General features: G+C 43.2%; 1 protein-coding gene across 1 annotated transcript in view; it reads right to left on the minus strand.

Moving 5' to 3' along the window:
- aass (aminoadipate-semialdehyde synthase) overlaps positions 1–5,473 on the minus strand; it is a 57,219-nt gene extending 51,746 nt beyond the window's left edge. Inside the window, exon 1 of the mRNA XM_039615343.1 lies at positions 5,402–5,473. The gene's annotated coding sequence lies outside the window, so the exon portion shown is untranslated. The remainder of the gene's footprint in view (positions 1–5,401) is intronic.
- Between the last annotated feature and the right edge of the window lie 7,102 nt (positions 5,474–12,575).

Below are 12,575 nucleotides of genomic sequence, written 5' to 3' on the forward strand. Positions count from 1 at the left end.
TGCTTGTGTGTGGAGAACTTTTCCTCTTTGCAAACCCAGCTGTAAGCTGAAGTAAGGCTTGGGTCTTGTGCTTGTTAATGAATCTGGACTTTGCTGTCCTGATCTTTGGCTGCTGAATACTTTGCATTAGCACCTTTACAAAACTACTAGGGATAAGAGAATCACAGAAAAGTCAGCTATCTATTGCAACTTGGTTGCTCTCACAGCTGTCAGCCAACCACATATGCAACTAATAAGAAAGCGTCGCTCAGACCCTCACATACAAACCAAAACAGTGACACAGGATTGAAACTGAAAGAAAAAAATTAAATAGGAAAAAAACTGTAAATGTTAAAGAACAGTTAGTGTAAACAAATGTTATTTCAAACAAAAAGCACAACTTTTTTTATTTAATGACAATATTTCATTTTTCAGTTTCATCTTTTATTTTCCAGTGCCATTTTTTTTAATACCAATGGGGTTTTTTTCAGTTTCAGTTTTTACCTTTCATTGCCTTTTTACATATATGTTCCAAGTATTTAATTCCTTTACAACTCCAGTCTGGGAAGTTTTATTGTTTATTATCATATTATTGTTCCGTAGTATGTCAGGGTTGTTCCAAATTGGGGGTTTGCATGGGATTAATAAAGACTCAGTTATTTTTAGAAACTCCTACCATGCTGTCAGAGAAGAGCTGATATTGATGCTTTTAAAGCATACATGTCGCTTGATGTTTGCGCTAATAAATGGTAGGTCTGAAATCTCTATATTATTGAATAGTGCCTGTTCTGTGTCTAGCCAGGGCTCATCTAACCGTCCATGCATGGATGGTTTTTGTCAGTGACAAAAATATTTTTGAGCCCCTGAAACAAGACTGAGGTAGTAGTTACAGGAAGAGGGTGATAGATTTTCTAACGCAGTTAGGACAAGACTGCTATTGACCAGACATTGTACCACAGGCAATACCCAGGGGATGCTACATCAAATCTGTATGGTTTACTGAAGATACATAAACAGAGTGTACCTTTAAGACCCATTGTCTGTATGATCAACTCGGTCACCTATAACATCTCAAAGCTTCTTGCCTCACCGAGTGTGTTTGCTCTCTGAACTGTGTCTTCATTCTACATATTTAACATATAAGAGACAGTACTACAGGCAGAAACACGAGAGTGCCTAAGTTTCCTTGTTTCACCCACTGTGGCCAACTTTTACACTGAGGCAGTGGAAAAGAGGCCTCTGTTATCCTACCCTGGAACAACAACAAGTGATTGGTTCAGGTATTTTGATGACACCTGAGTGAAAATCAGATCTCAGGATGTACCTCAATTCCCTGATCACATTATCTCGGTGGACCAACACATCAGATTCACCAGGGAGGATATGAAAAATGACAGGCTTGCCATCTTAGATTATGAGATTTCCATCAGTAATGGGGGGACATTTAAAAGCTGATGTGCACCATAAACTAAAGCATACGGATCAGTTTAAGGTTTTACTCTCATCATCCACTGGAGCACAAACTGGGTGTCATCAGGACGCTACAACACAGAGCAAACACTAGTCCCACAGACACAGCAGCCAAGAAAACAGAAAAACACTATATCAAGAAGGCCCTAAGTAAATGTGGTTAAACCATCTGGACATTTGTCAAGGCTAGGAAGGCACCTAAAAAATGCTCCAGGCAATCTAGAAGAGAAGAAGAACAACTGCTGCCTAAGCAAAAGTTGCTGTAGATCCTAGTTGTGTAGGTCAGTGAGTCAGTGTTTTGCTTGCCATACAACTTAATGTCATCCACGTAGAGGAGGTGGCTGAAAATTGCTCCATTCTGTAGTTGGTATCTTTAGCCAGGCTTGTTGATGATTTGACTGAGGGGATTCAGGCTTATGCAGAACAGCATTTCCCTGGTATATCTCACACTTGATGGTAACTTGTGCTACTGGCTTGAAGTTGGCCTCTAGTGTTCTTTTCCACTTCCCCCACATCCTAAGAGGCTGATGAAGGCTCTTAGGATCCTGTCGATGTTGTACAGTTCTAGGCATTCCAGGATCCATGCATCAAGCATTGAGTCATAGGCATTCTAGGGCAGTACGTAGAGTTGTCGCCCCATGATCGGAAGGTCGGGGGTTCGAATCCACTGAACGACTACTCTTGAGGAAGGTACTGTCCCTACACACTGCTCCTCGGGCGCCTGCTTAGTGGCTGCCCACTGCTTCACTGAGTGAATGGGTCAAATGCAGAGGAAAACCAAGTAATTTCCCCACGGGGATCAATAAAGTATACATTATTATTCTTGTAGTCAATCCAGGCGGTGCACAGGTTAGTCAGTCTAGTCTTAGAGTCTCAAGTGACTGTTCTATACCAGTAGCCCCTCTGATGTTTCTGCCAGTTCCTTTCTGGGCCCTGCTTGTATATTTAGTCATGTGCCTATTCCTCTTAGCTGCTATAATATCTGACAGGTGCTTCCATGTTGTGCTGAGGCAGGTTATTGACCCGTAGTTGAATGAAACTGATGTGTGGTTCTGGGGATCCTTGGAGATAAAATTATCAGGCTTTCAGTTATCCATTCTTTCTTGGATGTCTGCAACTGTGTTGGTTACTGGAGCCTGTTCAGCCTAGTTCTTAGATCCCCTATCCACTGAGCATTGCTGTTAAGTGCTGCCTCCTCATGCCATATGCTCTTCCAGGTGGGGCTGTTCTTATATTGTTCTCCTACCACAGAGAGTACATCTTAGTTGTTTCAGTGGAGAATATCTGGTTTATTCTTCACTTCTATTCTCTTGGTATACCTCTTAAGGTAGCTAGCCAAGGTTTTGAGTCTTTCCTTGGCAGTTTCTAAGAACTTGAGTACAGACAGCTTTTTGACTTCTTAGGGACTCCTTTCTTCATCACACCTTTCTACACTTCCAATAGTTGGCTAACTTGCCTTGACTTTGGCCTATAGTCTCTTTCTCCAGTGGGGGTCCTGCTCCTTGTGGCTGTGGTTGATCTTATAGCTCAATTCTCGTCAGTGTTTCCTAGTTTTCCTCAACACCTGGCACAGACCTTGTTAATCTGAGCACTGTCCAAGCTAGACATCTGACATCAGTTATACATCTCTTGCTCATAGTCTGAGGTAGGCGTGGGTAGCATGGCAGGCCTAGGCTTGAGCCCTTACCGGATGCATCACTTATTTGGTATTCATACAAACTACTACTATTTTGATTTGCTGCATTGAAATTTCAGCAAATTTTAAATTTCAAGTAGGATCAGCTGGATGGCTCCCAGCCTCAGTTGGGTGATGGGTCTATGTGGCAGGGCACGGACTACGGTGCCCGTTAAGGGGAGGCGGATGCACCCGAGCGGCATCTGCAATCATGCCTCGCCGGCTTTAAAATCTGTACTGGGCCCTAAGATTGTATTGTTGTTGGTGTGTATGTGTGGCTGCAAGCTGCAAAGCTGCAGCCAGTGTTGAAACAGCAGTCGGACGGTAGATACTGAAAAGCATAAATGTGTGGACGGGTCTGCCATGTAGTTTTTACGGCTAGTTTTTAGCATCACTCTGAGACAGCATGTTTCTAATTTTAAAAGATTTTTAAAAGATTAGATTAGATTTTAAAAGATTAGAGAAGATAACCCCTCTTATAACACATCCTGACCAAACTGGTTTCATAAAAGTCATCAACTCATCAACAAATACAGATAGATTACTTAATATGATAGACTATTCATGCATTAAAAACATTAAAACTACAATAAAAAATTAAAACTACAAAACTACAAACTACTAGATGCAGAAAAAGCATTTGATAGAGTTTACTGGAAATTTTTATTTGCATCTTTACACAAATTGTTTTTGGAAACTCTTTCAAAAAATATTATATAATTCCCCAACAGCCAGTGTCAGGACAAATGACCAAACATCCTCCAGCTTCTGTCTCCAGAGGGGTACCAGGCAGAGATGCCCACTCTCGCCTTTACTGTTTGCAATTTTTATCAAAGCACTAACAGCAGCAGCAATTAGACAGGCTACAGTAATTAAGGCCATAAAATGCAAGAATGTAGAATATAACATTAGTCTTTATGCAGATGATGTGTTGCTTTTTCTCTAGCATTCCCAAACCACTTTCTCTGAGGTAATTACATTAATTAATTAAGTCATAAATTAACTCTTTTTCAAGAGTTTCAGATTATTTGATAAACTGGTTAAAATCTACAGATCTTCCAATTAATTGCTCCTTCCATAATCATTCTAACTCACTGCAATCTGGAAATATTAAAAATTTATGTATTAATGTCCAAAGACATCCAGTTAGTGGGGTTAGGTTAATTGGAAACTCCAAATTGCCTATAAGTGTGAATGCGGGAGTGAATGTGAGCTCGAATGGTTGTCTATGTCTACGTGTTAGCCCTGCGACAGACTGGCGACCTGTCCAGGGTACCACGACTCTCGCCCTAAGACAGCTGGGATAGGCTCCAGCAACCCCCTTGACCCTGAAAAGGATAAGCGGATGGATGGATGTATTAATGTTTCTCCTTAGCTTGCAGTTTTAACTAAATTAAACCACATCCCACTTCAAAAAAAAAGGAAAAAAGTAGACTATGATCTGGCTAGTCTCTACCCATATCACTCATGGGAAGGGCCGCTTCAATAAAAATGATGGTCTTGCCAAGAATCAATAATTTTTTCTCAATTATCCAAAGTAAACCATCACAAGACTGGTTTACATCTGTGGAATCATCTATTTCTAGATTCCTTTGGAAAGATAAACCTTAGCTTAAAAGCATTACAAAGGACCAAGGATAAAGGAGGACTAGATTTGCCTAACTTTCACCGTTACTTCTTAGCCAACATGCTATAATACATCTCAGGATGGTTAAAACATCTCAGGTCTCAAATGAGCCCTGGCTTGACATAGAACAGGCACTGTGTAATAATATAGAGCAGTGGTTCTCAAATTTTTCACAATGAGTACCACTTCATAAAATATGTGGCTCTTGAAGTACCACCATTATGACCGACAATAAAGTACAGTAGTATAGGCCTATTTAACACCACATACAGTTTACACGAGACAATTTTATTTCTTATATGAATGTTATTTATTTTAACTGTCATAAACAAGATGTGACAAGTGATAATAATAACAACTGTACTGTATTAAAACATTCACAGTAGGTTGGATATCCAATCTTTAAATGATGACGTTATGAATCCTGCTTCCGGGTCCAAACTACTCTGTGTTTATTAAGGCTGTTGTGTTTTTAACAGTTTTAATGCTTTGTATCTTGTTCTATTTAATCTAAAATAACCCCCAAAAAGTCAGTGATCACTGTTGGCCTCTCTCGGTTTTTATCATCACTATTCATTTTAAAGCTCAGTTTTTAAAAACATACAATGTAACTACAGCCCAGCCCATCCAGCAGTATATTAATGACTAACCTTATATTGCAGTTGTTCTCCTTATTGAAGTTTGGTCTATTTACAGCATCCTGCCACGCAGTTGCATTTGTCCATAACCATCGGGAAACCTCACGTTAACTTGGAAAAAGAGTGGAAAAAAAGTTAGGGTTCATCCTTCAACTTCACTGTGTTTATATTATACTAACAATGGCTGTGTAGCTAGCCACCACACAGCACATCGTTATATACCAGCAGTGTTGGGTAAGTTACTTTAAATTAGTAACTTAGTTACATTACTAGTTACTTCTCTAAAAAAGTAACTCAGTTACTTCAAGTTACTCGTTACTTTCAAAGTAACTAGTTACTAGGGAAAGTAACTTTGGTTTTACTCAGAATTCTCTTGTTAATGTGTTGCTTCCGTAACTGGATACCCAGCCAGATTGCCAGTCTTCTAGCTTGCTTACTTGCCACAAGTGCACTGTGCCACCTACCAACAGAAAGGAAAAATAATGTGCACATTTCCACGAGAGAGAAATCACGCCTGGACCGTCGTTGACCGCCGCCATGATTCTAGCCTGGTTTTTACATCCAACACAAAAACTGCAGTCGTGGTGCTTTTGATTGTACTCAGAACTTGGAAATTCTGCCTTCTGAATAGGAAGATGTAGGTAACACCAGACTGCAGATGAGCTGCATACAGAGCTGGACTGGGACAAAAAAATCGTCCCGGCATTTTGACTAGAGACCGCCCACCATTATAGGAAAAATCATAAAGCCTTTGAATGAAAATAAACACTGTTGTGACAGTGATGTACACTGTTCTGATGGTATATATGTATCAATCTATCAATTGTTTGTTGTAAGACTCAGATAATTATTTTTTAAAAGCGAGACATTTTAAATGAGAATAATAAAGAAAAGTATTTCCTTGTGCCCCCCTTTCCCTGTTAATGCCCTACCTGGCCCCCTGGCAACACTTTGCTAGACCCGCCCCTGCACAGTTACCAGCTGTCAGCTACGTAGAAAAGGATGCTGGTGTTATTTGTCTCTCAGAAACAGTTCATAACTTCCTTCAACTCATTCATGTCACCTAACAGGTAAACCTGTTTCTACATCACCTGTTCAGCTCTAATGATTCAGTAAGGACATCTCCTGGTTTCATCTGCATGTTTCCCTCTCACCAGATAACCAAACCGATATCATGACCAGCAGCTTTACAGCTGTGGCTCCAGCAAACATCAGCTGATACTAGAAATTAATATTAAATAAATTCTAACAACAGCTGATCAAGCTTAAACGTGCTGCTGTTGTTTAACGTGACATCCGCTGGTTTCTCTTTCTGGCGCAAAGTGGGCGATAAATAAACAAGAGAGAAAAGCCGATCAGCTGATCATTGATCGGTTTCATGATTGAAGTAGAAACGGAGAGGAGAGAATGAGAGAAGAAGAGGCAGCTGTGCAGCTTCAGCTTTGTGTCTTTTTCATTGTAGCTGAAGTCCGGGACAAACTGTGTTCCTTTTCACCTCAGTACGAAACGCGTAATATTTTCTCTGAATACAAGGCGATTTCTGTTTGGCAACTCTAATAATTAACCTATGAACAAAATAAAGTTCAACATCAGTAACATAGCACCCACCCAGCTGTATAGAAACTCCGTCATGCATGCTAGCTAGCACGTAGTACGAAAAAGTCAGCATACCGAAAATAAACTCCACCTAAACTTGGTTTATATCTGACTCCGATAGACTGCAGGTCATAACTTCTTACCTGAAGTTCAGTTCACCTGACACGCGGACCGGCGGCCGCTCGGGTCTCTCCTCTTGCCTCCTTTTCCTTCATCCACCTGCTGGCTTCCACCACTTGCTAATGTTATTGAATCTGTGGAAGCTCGCGATATCCACCACACAGTAACGAGTAACGAGCCTATCTAAATCCCAGTAACGAGTAACGCGTTCCTGGTTTTGGCATAATAACTAGTTACCGTGCTCGTTACCACAATAATAACGTAGTTACTGTAACGCGTTACTTAATAACCCGTTAGTCCCAACACTGTATACCAGCTAGCCCAACTTCAGTAATCCTACAAACGTCACTGCTGTTTAGTTTTCTGTCTTCATTTATGTTGGAAGTGATAGCAGAGCTGTACATTTGAATTTTTGCTGTGGTGGTTATCTTGCCGGATTTTTGGCTTCACGACCCTCCTTCATGGTTTGTGCACGTTGACGCTCAGTTTGCTCTTTGTGGCGTTTCAGCCGATGACAAGAAATACTATGGGCTCAAATTGTGGTCATAAATATTTTGTACTTGTAAATCAGGATTTGTATGTGTAAAAAGAATTTGTGTGTGTGTGTAAAAAAGATTTGTGTGTGGACTTAGCCAAAAAATACCTGTGAAACTCTGCACTCAAGTTTCAAGTTACAAGTACGAATTTTGACCCTATTTTTCTTCCTTTCATCTGATTGGCCAATGTCATGTCAATCACAAATTTAACTATCCAATCAGAGAACAGATGGGTTTGGCTATTGGAGGGGTGCTTTATGGAGCTTCAGGTCCTTGAAGGGAATAAATGCCCTTTTATATGCCAGCCCAGCGTTTTCCTTCATCACCACAAAGGAAAACAGTCTGTGGTGGTCCGAGTTTTGTGATTTTTGTGTCACAGGTTTACGTGCTTAATACAGGGACCTCCAGAGCCTTTTCAACAGCGCTGCGGACCTCGGGGGAGGGGGGGTATTGCGGAAATGACAGTCTTCAATAGTGGGGATAGTTACAAAGCTTTCTTCGTTATGAATTAGCATACATGTTTTTATTGAACATTTGAAGAACCAGCAAAAAAAACAGAAACTCTTGTAGAGGACATAAAGTCAGAGATATAAACGACAAGGAGCAGGTGCATCTAGTACAGGTAGCGCTGCTGCAAAAACCCACAGAGCCCAGCAGCCAGCGTAACAAATTCTGGATCCTTGGCTTTTAGTTAGCATTAGCAGCACATGCTGCGTCCAATGTGAAAGGACCTTTATGCTGCGCACTGTGACTCACAGCAAAAGTCAGCCCTGACTTTGTGTTAAACTAATCCTAAAGTAATAATGATATTTCTAACCACTGATATACCACAACTTTATCCTTTCAACAGCTACTGAAAGTTAGGGGACCTAGCTTCTATCGGATATTTATATAAGCTGTGTCCCAAAACGTCGTCTGCATCCTTCGGAGGACCCGGCCTTCGCGGTCTACGTGGGCTGGGTCCTTCGAAGACCGAGAAGGCCGGAAGTGCGAGGCTGTGAAATGGGACGGTCTAGCCTTCAGATTTGCGTCACCGCTGTGTCGGTGGAGTTTAATAAACTCGGCCGTCTGCTCCTTGCTATCTAAAATATAACAGGACACTGGCATAAATTCTCGACCGTCTCACACTTCTGTTTAATCAGTTTTCTGTTTCACGTTTATTCAGCTGTGTGAAAATCCCGGAGGAACCCACCCGATGGATTAATAAAGTTTTTTTTAATCTAATAATCTAATAACTTTGATCTCAGCCAAACCAATTTACTCCGATAACAGCGTATGTCCCCCCCTCAGCCAATGCGGATGCAGCCTGTGACTCTCTCCACTCTGTGGTCAGCAGACTGCAAACACAATCTCTGAGAGCCCTTCTCATAATATCAGGGGACTTTAATCATGTCTCACTGAACTCCACACTGCCCACCTTCACCCAGTATGTGACCTGCCCAACCAGAGACAATAAAATACTGAACTTACTGTATGCCAATGCTGAAGAGGCATACAGTTCATCACCTCTCCCTCCCCTGGGCAGATCTGATCATAACCTGGTGCACCTTGTCCCTGTGTATGAGCCCTTAGTGCGCAGGGAGCCACCAGCCACCCACACAGTACAGAGATGGTCGGAGGAGAGCGAGGAGGCTCTTAAGGATTGTTTTGAGTCGACTGTGTGGGAGGTGATCTGTGACGACCACGGAGAGGACATTGACAGCCTTACTACATGCATTACTGACTATATTAATTTCTGTGTGGATAACACCGTACTTACCAGGACTGTACGGTGTTTCTCCAAAAACAAACCTTGGATTACCTCAGAAATTAAAGCTGTCCTCAAGCAGAAGAGGAGGGCCTTCAAATCCAGAGACAAGGAGGAGTTGAAAAGGGTGCAGAGAGAGCTGAGGGGACTGATATGGAATGGGAAGGACAGCTACAGGCAGAAGATGGAGAACCAGCTTCAGCAAAATAACGTTGGTGAAGTCTGGAGAGGCCTCAGAACCATCTCAGGCCACAAACATCAGAACTCTCTGCCTGGGAGGGATGTGAGGTGGGCAAATGAACTGAATCATTTCTTCAACAGATTTGATTCAGCCATGAGGCAGTCTCCAACATCGGCTGCAGACTCACCCACCCCCACTGCTGCTGTTCCACCTCTGACACCTCAGACACTTCACACCTCCTCTATTCACCCTGCTCACCCCTCCCCACCCCCAACAACAGCATCCAATACACACTCAACACAAGGCTCCAGCCTGTCTCTCTCAACCACCCAGGTTAGGAGGGAACTGAGGAGGATTAATGGCAAGAAGGCAGCGGGCCCAGATGGCATCAGCTCAAGGGTCGTCAGGTCCTGCGCGGACCAACTGGGTGGGGTGATGGAGCACCTCTTCAACCTGAGCCTGAGGCTGGGACGAGTCCCACAGCTCTGGAAAACCTCCTGTGTTGTTCCAGTGCCAAAGACTTCACGCCCAAGGACCTCAACAGCTACAGGCCGGTGGCTCTGACATCCCACCTGATGAAGACCCTGAGCGGTTGGTCCTGGCTCAGCTTCGGGCGCCTTGTGAGCTCATCACTGGACCCACTTCAGTTTGCCTACCAGCCTGGCATTGGAGCGGATGATGCCATCATTCACCTCCTACATCGTTCCCTCGCGCACCTGGAGACCGCTGGGAGCACTGTGAGAATCATGTTCTTTGATTTCTCCAGTGCCTTCAACACTATTCTTCCCTCGGTTCTGAAGGACAAGCTGGAGAACTCTGGAGTGGACCATCACCTCACTACCTGGATTTTGGACTACCTCACCGACCGGCCACAGTATGTGAGGACTCAGGGCTGTGTGTCGGACAGGGTCGTCTGCAGTGCACGGGGCCCCACAGGGAACGGTTCTGGCTCCGTTCCTCTTCACCATCTACACTGCAGACTTCTCCCACAACTCCACCCAGTGCTTCCTGCAGAAGTTCTCTGATGACTCTGCAATAGTCGGCCTCATCACTGATGGGGACGATAAGGAGTACAGAGGACTGACTCAAGACTTTGTGGACTGGTGCCAGCTGAACTACCTCCAGATCAATGCCAGTAAAACCAAGGAGCTGGTGGTAGACTTCCGCAGGCACAAACATCCTCCACTGCAACCACTGAACATCCAAGGTATGGACATTGAGGCTGTGGACAGCTACAGGTACCTTGGTGTTCATCTGAACAACAAACTGGACTGGACTCATAACTCAGATGCCCTCTACAGGAAAGGGCAGAGCAGGCTGTACCTGCTGCGGAGACTGAGGTCGTTTGGAGTGGAGGGCCCACTCCTGAAGACCTTCTATGACTCTGTGGTGGCCTCAGCCATCTTCTATGGTGTGGTCTGCTGGGGAGGCAGCATCTCTGCTGGGAACAGGAAGAGACTGAACTGGCTGATCCGAAGGGCCAGCTCTGTTCTAGGATGCCCTCTGGACCCAGTGGAGGTGGTGAGTGACAGGAGAATGGTGGCTAAGCTGTCATCCCTGTTGGACAACATCTCCCACCCCATGCATGAGACTGTGACAGCACTGAGCAGCTCCTTCAGTGGGAGACTGCGGCACCCACGGTGTGGGACGGAGAGATTTCGCAGGTCTTTCCTCCCCACTGCTGTCAGACTCCACAACAAAGACTTTAACTGTTCAAACACACACATCCACACATGTGCAATAAGACTGCTATATGTGCAATTCTTCTTCTGACGAAGTTGTATTTTTGTATTTTCCTACTCAGTTGTATATAGTATTTGTATTTCTATTTTATCCTATTGTATATATTATTCTATTCTATTTTATTCTATTGTATATAATATTTTATTTTATTTTATTGTATTTTATTGCATTCCAGTGTTTTCTAATTTCTGCTACATAACTTTGCACTTTTGCTGTAACAAACAAATTTCCCACCTGTGGGACTAATAAAGGTCATCTTATCTTATCTTATCTTATCTTATCTTATCTTAACAAATAAAACACCGAAAAAAGCCAAACAATTACATTTTTAAGTTATCTGAGTGACTAATATATCATGTTTAACCTGAGTAGCGAAAGAGCGGGGGTCTGAAAACGATGAAGCCGGGAGTCCGCTGCTCTCGCCGGCTCGAGTGACCATTGAACCCCCCGGCTTGCTATCGAGCGGGTGGGTAACAGACGTCTCCGAAAACGTCGGCGCACTTTTGCAAATATGCGATGTCTCGATAAACCAAGCAGATATTTGAAATTTACACAGCTACTTTCTCGCCTGAAAATATGTTAAAAGTTTATTTTGTGACCCAGAAACATTAATAAGAGTAATTTTAAAACTTAGTAGCGGCCGCCATTGTTGGAAACTGAAATTGGCTGGGCCGCGCTATGAATTCTGGGATATGGTGGGCCACGAAGGACACACCCGACCCATCCTTCAAATTCGGGGAAATGAAGGAGGCATTTGTCAGCCGCATTTGAAGGAGTCGACGAATTGGGACAGCCTTCGTCGCCGGGCTGTGATGTAATCGGCCTTCAAATGCGGCCTCCGGAGGATGCAGCTGACGTTTTGGGACACAGCTATAGAGATCCTCCAGCTTCAAACTGTATTACTCTTCAAGGACCTGCAGTTCAAAAAAGCGCCCCTCCGAAAGCCAAACCCATCTGTTCTCTGATTGGATAGTTAAATTTGTGATTGACATGACATTGGCCAATCAGATGAAAGGAAGAAAAATAGGGTCAAAATTCGTACTTGTAACTTGAAACTTGAGTGCAGAGTTTCACAGGTATTTTTTGGCTAAGTCCACACACAAATCTTTTTTACACACACACACAAATTCTTTTTACACATACAAATCCTGATTTACAAGTACAAAATATTTATGACCACAATTTGAGCCCATAAAATACCATCATGTGGTGGCCTCGCTGGATCCGCTGTCCGCCGTGTGATGACCCTCCTCCGGGACCCCC

The sequence above is a fragment of the Oreochromis aureus genome, linkage group 7 (assembly GCF_013358895.1).
Source record: "Oreochromis aureus strain Israel breed Guangdong linkage group 7, ZZ_aureus, whole genome shotgun sequence".
NCBI lineage: Eukaryota > Metazoa > Chordata > Actinopteri > Cichliformes > Cichlidae > Oreochromis > Oreochromis aureus.